Raw genomic sequence first — 9,782 nt, forward strand, 5'->3', positions numbered from 1 at the left:
CACGCGAGAGAGCCTCATTATCCATCCATTATCTGAGCCGCTTATCCTCAAGTGTTGCGGGAGCACTGGTCTTCCAGCGCTGGAGCCTATCCCAGCTATTAATCGGGCAGGAGGCAGGGTACACCCTGAACTGGTTGCCAGCCAATTCCAGGGCACAAATAAACCACCATTCGCACTCACACCTAAGGGCAATTTAGAGTCTTCCATCAACCTACCATGCAAGTATTTCCTTTTGGGATGTGGGAGAGAAAACCGACGCAGGTACAGGGAGAACATACCAACTCCACACAGGCGGGGCCGGGATTTGAACCCGGTCCCCAGAACTGTGAGGCAGATGTCCTAACCAGTCGACCACCGTGCCCTGACAAGTACATCCATCCAAAATGTTACTGAGTAAATGTAATGCATTACTACCCACCTTTGCAAAAACCTAACGCTGAATATCTTATCCAGTATGTTGACAACACGAATGTACTTTTTGGTAATGATTCAGAGCAAGATTTTGTAAGGCATTGAAAAGGCTTTATTTGATAAATGAGGTACATGTTAGAAAAACAGTTTGCGAAATAGGTCTTGAATATTTGCGGCGGGATAAGTATTGATTTGTAAGTGGCTATTGAGCATGTTGAGATCAGAGAGACAATACAATGTAGCATCAGTATGCATCATGGAAAAGATGTTGAACCATCTAGTTTGTCTGCTGACAGGTGTGGGACGTGCACAATTTCTCCAGATCTGTGTGAAAGAGCAAAAGGGGGAAAAAGCATTTTCACTATGTGACCATTTCTGTTATAACAGACTAATTCCATATTTCCAGGGTGGTTTGAGTCCCAAAAGCATCCCAAACCTGGAGTGGCATCGCTGCACTGCCTCAGTGAGGTCATGGCATCCATGTAATCTGGTCCTAAGAAGCTCTTATAGTAGATCCGCTTGGCACCTCCTGGAGACATTTGGTGGAGTCTTTGAAGAGGTTCTTCTCAGGACTCAGACTTAAACATTTTGAAACCGGGGTCGCTGCCGCTTGTGCCGAGCCTGGCCTAGGAATTAAAGTTTGGAGAATGTGACATTAATTTGACCTGTATAGAATGCATTTTTGGGTCATGCCCAGATTTCACCCAATGTTGCCAACTTTTGAGGGCAAGATTAAATTAGGTGAGACAGCGCACTGGATGCATTTCCCTACCTGCTGTTCCTGGAGAATACTGACAACTTTGTTGCGGGTCTCGGGGCGGGTCACCACAGCATGTGCCGGGGTGGCCGCCAGGTGGCAAGACTCAAAGTCTGTGATGGGCACCGGACCCTTGGAGGGGCAAATGAGCTCATAGTCACTGCTCAAGACATCTGCTGCCCACGCTGGACCCTTACCTGCAATGGAGCACAAATATGATCAGTTTTGGTACTGGCGGGGTGTGTGTGTGGTGTCTAAGGTTGTTACCGTCACTGTTTTCCTCAACAATTGTGTGTTTAATGAAGGCCACGTCACCAGCACCCTCAACAAGACATCTGAAAAGGAAAAAAGATCACGCTTCCATCCTTGAATGCAGCCATTTCCCACAACCAAGTACAGTGACTCGGACTGTAAAAACAGTGTACCATAAAATAGTCTCCATTTGTCACTTAAACTGCCATCGGCAAAGTCTGTAATTCCAGAATTGGCTGTTGCGGGTGCAATGCAGTCAGAGAATGAGAGACTCAGTTTACAGTCAGATCCAATTCCCAAAGGAATGCCTCCAAGCAACCATGTTGAATGCGGGGCATTGGCGTGACAGCCATGTCATGATGGTGAAATCTATTGTGTATAAACAGCGCAGCCTGGCTGTGGCACTCACTCTGAAGAGTACAAAAGTCTATGGAATAAGTCATTTTTCGTCAAGCCGTTTGACTTTGGCAACAGATTTGGAACTAGGAGGCACACCAATTCCTCACAGCTCATTAAAGAGACTCCTATGATTAGTACTGTACATCAACATGACCACGCACGCCAGCGTGCCATGTTTGGATAAAATGTGACAGTTTTGAAATTTTTTTTACATTCACCATAACTGCTGTACTGGGCGCTAAGGCCACACAAAAAAAAAAACTACTATACAGTAAAATGGGTGCATATGGCCTGAGGGAGGGGAGAAAAAAAATAGGCAACAGTTATATCGTAGGACTCCACCCCTCTTTGTCTGTTCTATCAAGGTTCTACTTTGTCTGCTTAAGTTAATTCTGTAAATTGGTGGGGGTGCGGTCTAACGTTTTTTTCAAATTTAGTTGTCCCCCCCCGCCAGAACGGTCTCAGTTGAGGTTCGGTGTTAGAATCATGTTCAGTCGGCTGGGATAGACTCCAGACATTCTTGCTTGAGAAGTAGACTGCTGTTTTCTTAATGCTCTTCATAGTTGCATGAAGAATCTTACCTAAAGGCCCCAGCATAGCCGTAGTACTTCTCCTCTGAACTGGGTTGGCACTTGAATTTGTCATCCACAGGTTTCCCACTGCCTGCGCACTGAGAGCAGAACGGCGAGCCGGCCGGAGCTCCAGGGGCGCAGCCGCTACTGAAGAACTTGCCTGAAGAAATGGCACAGGGCATGATGTACTTTTGGCAACTTTTTTTAGATTTAGTGTGTAATAAAGTAAATTTGTCCGGGACATTGATACAGCGTCACTGGAACTGAAAGTATATTGCAGTTTTTCCCTAGTATGCAGACTACACACCAGTTGTAGTGAGAGTGCCTGGTGTCCCCATCAAGCGAACTCTGACCCTGTAAGAACTGGCGCGTTCCCTGCATCAATGCACCCAAAGACTGGTTTCAAAAGGCAGACTGACCTCACTGCAACCAAGCCCCTGACTCCAGTTTTAGACAATTTTCCCCAGAGTCTCACTTGTTCAGCAAGTACATTGCTATACCCTGCATAGTCCCAAGCAAAAAAAGGCTATTTTAAGATCCAACCAAACTAGTGTTTTGCTCCAAGGAAGACAATTTTTCAGTTTCACGACACCAATCCAAAGGAAGCCCTGTGCGCTGCCAAAACCCTCAGTCTGCAATTCATGAGTTTGTTTGGGATTAAGGTAGTAATCGCAAATTTGAATATTATACCAACCCCTCCTTTGATTACCCTGTGGGTGCATTATGCCAATTTGTCATATGAGGTGTCCCAATCAAAAGAAAATGTACCTTGGGAGTTACTGATTATACAGCAATGACAAAAATACAGCATTCAAAATATTGCAAAACATTTACTTCTCACATCAATATGGTTACACTTGAGTCTACAACAAACTCTACCGCAACAATTGCAAGTTAGAATTTATACCGTCATTTCAAATATGAGTCTACTTACTGAACTCGCAGCTGCCGGTCTCCTTGTGGATTTTACCCATGGGAATGTTCCAGCCGGCGTTTCTGCCAAAGCCTGTGTGGCAGGACCGCTTCCCCCTCAGGTTGGCCCAGGTCACCCCGGAACCCTTCTTGACCACGGCGACTGCGAAGTAGGACGATGACGAGGCTACACACGCCACAATAGGATTTAGATGGTTTTCTTCACCAAGAAACCCTCAGAAAATAACTTGCTGAAAATCATGCATGTTAGTCATTGAACCAGTCATTCATTGTATTGTCCTAGGGTGTGAATGCTTGTCTATATTGTACGTGCACACTGACTGGCAACCAATCCAAGCTGTACCCGCTTCGCTCACCCAGTCAGCTCGGAAAGAGCCCACCTGAGACCCTAATGAGGAACAAGCAGTATAGAAAAATACATTGCTTACCTCCAGATATGCTGCACTTGGCTGTGGGACAAGAGGTACAAATGTAACTCATTGAGAAACAATTGGGGTAGGTGAGAGAGGAATAATATTGAATATTCTCTTCCTGTACCTTCATCGTACTGCTCCACCATGGCTGGAACCAGACCGCACTGTCCGGCAGTGTACACCTCCCCCCCATCCACTGCCACTGCATCTGCCTCTTTACTCTAAAGTAAATGAAAGATCTGCTTCAAACCCAAAAGGCGGACTTCGTTTTCATTTCCAGGCATGGGTCTTTGCCTTTCATGCATCCTGTTATAATCAACATGTCCACCCAGTTTTGTGTAGATGAAACTGGTGATAATTATTTTACCTTTCCATGGGTGTTACTGGGTGAAACGGCTGCCTTCCTGTTCCATTGCAGGTATGGTGCGTTAAACTGTGCTTTCCGTGACTAAAGATGCCTATCCAATATGGGGTTGGTTGGTGAAAAAACGTTTTTTTTGCGGCTTATTTTCCAGGGGGTGCTATAGAGTGACTTATGTGGACCCTTAAATTGCATAAATGTTCAGAATACATTTGTCATCTTACCATGATCATCTTAAGGCACTCTTCCACACTGGGGGCAGTCTGACACAGAATTTTGTTTTCGCCATCCACCATGCCATTGACACTCCACGTGTCACATTTCTGTGTCTCGAAGTGGCCCACGGAACACCACGTGATGGCGCTTGATCCAGCTGCAGTGATCTCTGGGGGGAGGAGAAAAACAAAAAAGACCCAAAATTGTTCAAGTGTTCAGCTGAGTTAGATTGAGTTTGTCGTTACCTTTGTTCAGAGAGCGAATGGTGCTCATGTAGCCGGCACCCAAATACAAAAAGGAGTTTTGTGTTGGGAGGCAGCCGGACCAGTTTCTGTGTGGAGTCTTTGAACATCAGGTTCGTTGTGAGTCCGTATGCAGCGGAGGAGAACAGGTTGAAGCCCTGTTTTGATAAAGAAACGTGCACAAAACACATTTCTCAAATCAAGTATACATCTTACCCAATTTAAGCCCCTCCAAGGCAGAAAAAAAAATAAAAATTCCACATGAACACATATCTCAAATCAAGTGTGCATCTTGCCTCCACTGTGGTGACGCTTCGCCAGATCAAGTCTGCCAGCGCCGGGTCTTGGCGGGTGACCACAGCATGGGCGGGTACCCTGGCCAGGTGGCATTCTTTGTATTTGTCAATGGGTGCTCTGGTGTTGTCCACACACAACAGCTCATAGTTGGCCTTCTTGCTGTCTGCAAGTATTACATTGTCCAAATTGACAACTCTTGAGATTTATAGTAATCTTCAAAATACATGAACTATAGCAAAAAATTACAGCTGGAAGAGCCGACGCAAGGGCCCTCACAACCACCCTCCAAATGATAGTAAATGACACCCACATGGGAAAAAAAAATCAATCCAATTCATCATCACCCATCTGTATAGCATACCCACTTCTGATTCTGGCTCATTTGGGAGAATGAGGATTCTTTAATATATTTTTCATAACCTGAAAGAATTTGGTGGACACCAATCATGACTGACCCATGAACCAGCCTCAAGGATCCATGCTTGAAATTGAACAGGAACGCCGGGTTGTCAATATCTTTAGACATGACCAAGCAATAAAATTGAATCCAAGAGAGTACCTTGAAGGAACTCACCTGGTACAGTCAGATGCTTGACAAACGCCACATCTCCAGCATCTTCGACGAGGCACCTAGTGACAGACGTACATTGTACATTCTTCAATTATGGCAGCCAATATGGAGCTATAACGTGCACATTCACAAATGCAGATATGAGTCACTGACAGCAGGTGAAAATTGGCCTGGAGATTCACTGTCACTCCATTGACTGGAGTGTATGTACATCCGGAATGCTTCTGTGAAGTCCTTACTCAAAGAAAAACGTCACTATTTTAGCCCAGTGCGCAGGTCTCTGCACTGCCTTCTGGTCACTCCGAATATACTCAAAAAGCTCTGCTTGTGTACAAATCTCTTCGAGGTCGAGTGCATCTCTGAAATGTTAGCGCAATATGAACCTTCTGGGGCTGTGGTTACCAACATGGTGCCCATGGGCACCAGGTAGTCCACAAGGACCACAGGACTCTTCTAAAGCTGGAACACCAGTTATGAGACATTGCGATTTCCTCAGAATGTTAAAGTGATCATTTGAAAATGTAAACACCGATAGAAATTTCTAGAAATAGTGTTGCATGTTGATACATCCGTTTCCTAATCATTGTGAGTAATTAATGAGCAGTGTCTTCACATAACATAATTTACAGTAATTTGATCAAATTTCAGAAGACTCGAGCCAACTGATATTTTAATCAATCTCCAAGAGGTAGCTCTTTGTTTCAAAAAGGTTGTGACCCCTTTATTCCATCTTTGAGAACATTGGAGTAATCTCCTGCTGGTGACCAGAGTCAGGACTAAATACAGTGAGGCTGTTTCAGTTTCTTTGCGGTTCTTTCAGGAGAGCTCTGGTACATTTTTGGCCTGCTGTGGAACTAGCTCAATTAAATTTAGACTGGCCTGCATACTGCCTAAACCCATTAAAACTGTTTAAAAACATGCGATACAGCGAGGTACCCACGGCACTTACTGGAATGCACCGCCATAGTCGTAGTAGGATTCATTGTGAGACCGTGAGCAGTCTACCTTGCAGCCTTTGCACAGTTTGGAACCCTTTTCTGCTCCAGGGGCACAGCTCCGAGAGAAGAAGTTACCCACCGCTGCAAATAAATAAGGTTCAAAGTAGCAACTTAGGTCTATAACTTTAACATGAGACATCACTCACCAGCTTCAATCGTTTGGTCCTCAATGCCTCCCCACTTCAACACATCCAACTTGATCAGCGTTCCAATCGGGATGTTCCAGCCAGCAGATTTTCCCAAACCAGTGTGGCAAGATCTCTTCCCCGCCAGGTCGCGGATACCAAAGTCTGTGCCCTTCTTAACCACGGCGACGGCGTAATAACAGCTATCAGATGCTGAGCACATTGCATAATTATGTTTTAAAGTTGCTGTGCAACCATTTTTCCAGAAAAATGAATGTGGTCAATACACAATGAGCAGTCTTATTTTGAGTCAGATTCCTCCTGATCAAAGTCTTCAAAAGGTCTGATTGTAAGGAGTCTAAAAGCTTGAGCGAGTCACCTGTGGTGTGGGTGCATTGATGAATTTTACTCCCTGATGTGCTCAGAAAACTCTCGGGGCTGACAATCGGGCCAAATTTGAGCATTTGTTTCACTTTCAAACAGCCAGCAAAGGCCTGATTATTGAGTGACTCAACTATTATTCAGAGCAATCATCTTGTGATGCAGGATGTGTTGGTATGATTTTTTCCCCCTCCCATTTAGAAAATGGTCAGATCAATCAAATGTTAAACAAGATAATCATCGCCAATCAGCCTAAATTTTAGCATTGTTTTCAACTCGAGATCAAGACCTCATTGCCCTTTAATATCCTGAGCAATTATTCCACAGTGTGGGAGTGTTTTGAGAGATTTCTCTTCCCATCTATGGGAAAGAAAAGTGTTTTACCCATTCTACATTTCTGACCACAATTCCTAGCTTCCATTACCACTCATTGTATTTTCTGGCCCTGTGGAACCATGCTACCTCATGGGTCAGCCTTTGTATTCCAATATCTGATTTGGGGAGGAGACATTCGTCAGCAGTGATAAATTGTTGTATGTTGTGTCAATCGCGTCAAGACACCATTTATCAGTTGTGCAAAATGGCCAGAATTTAAGGTTCTTTGCGAACAAAAGCAATTGAGTTTTAAGCCAAACATGGGTCAAAATGAGGGACACAGATGTCGTCGGTCTGCGATTGAATGCAAAAGGTTTGAAAAACGACCGGATCAGACCGTGTGTTTGTGATGTAGCAAGTTAATTATTAAATTGTCTGCCCACTGAACTGAATTTCTGGGTTCCATGTGAGCAGGTCTCAGCCCCCAAATCATACAAACTGTCTAAAGTCTACATATTTGAAATAACTACAATGTAACTGGATGAAATAGCGACGCTTGCAGTCAGTCAAAATGTCAAGCTTTGCCACAACAAGCCACTGTAACAGCCACATGAAATATAAGAGCAAAGCCATTTTCAATATTTAAATTAACAGTAGTAGCCATAACAGCTGAATAATATCAAATCCATCTCACAAGTCTGAGGCAATGCCAACTAGAAGAGCTTGAAAAAGGACCTCACCAACCCAAATTCTTACAAACAAACAAAAATAAAAACATTTGCTGGCATGGGACCTTTAATGGATTGTTGAAATTGTTTAGGGTGACTTACCAGCACCATAGTCTTCTGCAATTATGGGATGGAGTTTGAAGTTTTCCAGTCCTGCAGTGTAGACGTCTCCTCCATCCAACGTGATGGCGTCGGCTGTTCCTGCCTGTTCGGTGGACAATGAAAAGTCATCTTATTAGCAACTTCTCAGAGCCAGTGTTGCCAACTTGGCATCTTTCACAGCCCTCTCACAACTATCTTTTTAAAAAGCTTGCAAACAATAACTTTTGGCATGTACTCTTACCTTCCCAAACTGCAAAAATGCCTAAGCGTACCTACTGTTCACAAGAGTTGTGACTTTTTTTTAACTCATCAGCAAGACAAAACTTTTAAGAATCTGAATTCAAACTATTCCATTGGCATATATAATATATACCTGACCACATATCGTTTTAAGAAATATCTGCCATTGGAACAAGAATTGACTTTATAAGATTGTTAAAACGATCTTACCTTGGTCCTGCTGAAAATGTTTTAAAAAGTACAGTACAAAGGTGCTTCTTCACTAGGTAAGATTTTGCAATTTTTTTGCAGTGCCCTGTTGCCAATGAAGCAACTTTAGCCATTTCCCATCTCTCTCACAACCAGTTCTCAAAAGCAACTGGTTTCAAATCTTGCAACTTTTGGTGGGTACAACCATTTTCCAAAAAGGTGACTAGCAGCCACTGTAGTTACTTCTGACTGGGCGAGATGTGGCATACCCTGAACTTGTCAGCCAATCACAGGCCACTATTTAATTCACCTAACATGCATGTGGTAAGTCGGCGAACGCAGACAGAAATCCATGCAAGCACAGAGAACATGCACCATTCAAACCCAGAACCTTGGAAGGCGAGGCAGCCGTCTCAACCATTCAATACCATGCTGTCGCTTTAAGAAATCCCATTTGAAAAGAATGATTTTGATGCTCACATGAATGGCTTCGATGCATCCTTTGGAGTCTGCTTTCTGCACGCAGAAGAACACGGGCGCCTTGGCGGCCAAGTCAGAGCACTTTTGTTGCTCCTTGTCCGACTTGACGCACACCTGACATGCTTGGTGTGGGGCCGACAACACGAGCGCAACTGCAACGAGTGATGAGGGTGGCGTGGTTGAGCATGGAGTATGACAGTGTTCATTGAACTTTGAAAAACTTCATTCCTTATCATTGTGTCTTTGTAGGTCAACTATAGGAACATTTTCCACGACTGAACTTTTCTGCACACGAGTCGGACATCTCCAAGCTACAAACACTGATCCACAAGATCAGTCTCAAGAATGTTACAAGCCCTCCCTCTACTGGTACATGACATTGAATTAAGTTTCCAATTGAAAAATATTCGCAGCATTTGAGTACAGTTTAATTTACCTCAAGTAGAATTTTACATAAATTTTTACTTCCTACATTGAAGCACAGCGCGAGAGCCAAGTATTTTTTGCTCAAAATTTGACAAGCGCTGTGCTAGGTGCTAACGAACAATTATGTCACTAATAGCATGCAGCTGTCCGCTCGTGCAGTTTTCACTCTCGTGAAAACTGCTGTCCTACTAGTGTGCAGAAATGTGAAACAGTTGAAATAAAGTTAAGACATTCGCTCTAGTTTTCCACAGAATTGTCTTACAATAGTGACAACAGAGCGTAGTAGTAGGCCAAACGTGGCACTAATGGAAAAACATCACTAGAAAGGTTATTTTAGTATGTGCAACTCCTACTAGTGCAATTAATTCTTACTA

General features: G+C 43.8%; 1 pseudogene; it reads right to left on the reverse strand.

Annotated features, from left to right (window-relative positions):
- Nucleotides 1-576: 576 nt before the first annotated feature.
- On the reverse strand, nucleotides 577-9,134 carry LOC133398920 (serotransferrin-like; annotated as a pseudogene).
- Nucleotides 9,135-9,782: the final 648 nt, after the last annotated feature.

Source organism: Phycodurus eques, unplaced genomic scaffold (assembly GCF_024500275.1).
Source record: "Phycodurus eques isolate BA_2022a unplaced genomic scaffold, UOR_Pequ_1.1 contig_534, whole genome shotgun sequence".
Lineage (NCBI taxonomy): Eukaryota > Metazoa > Chordata > Actinopteri > Syngnathiformes > Syngnathidae > Phycodurus > Phycodurus eques.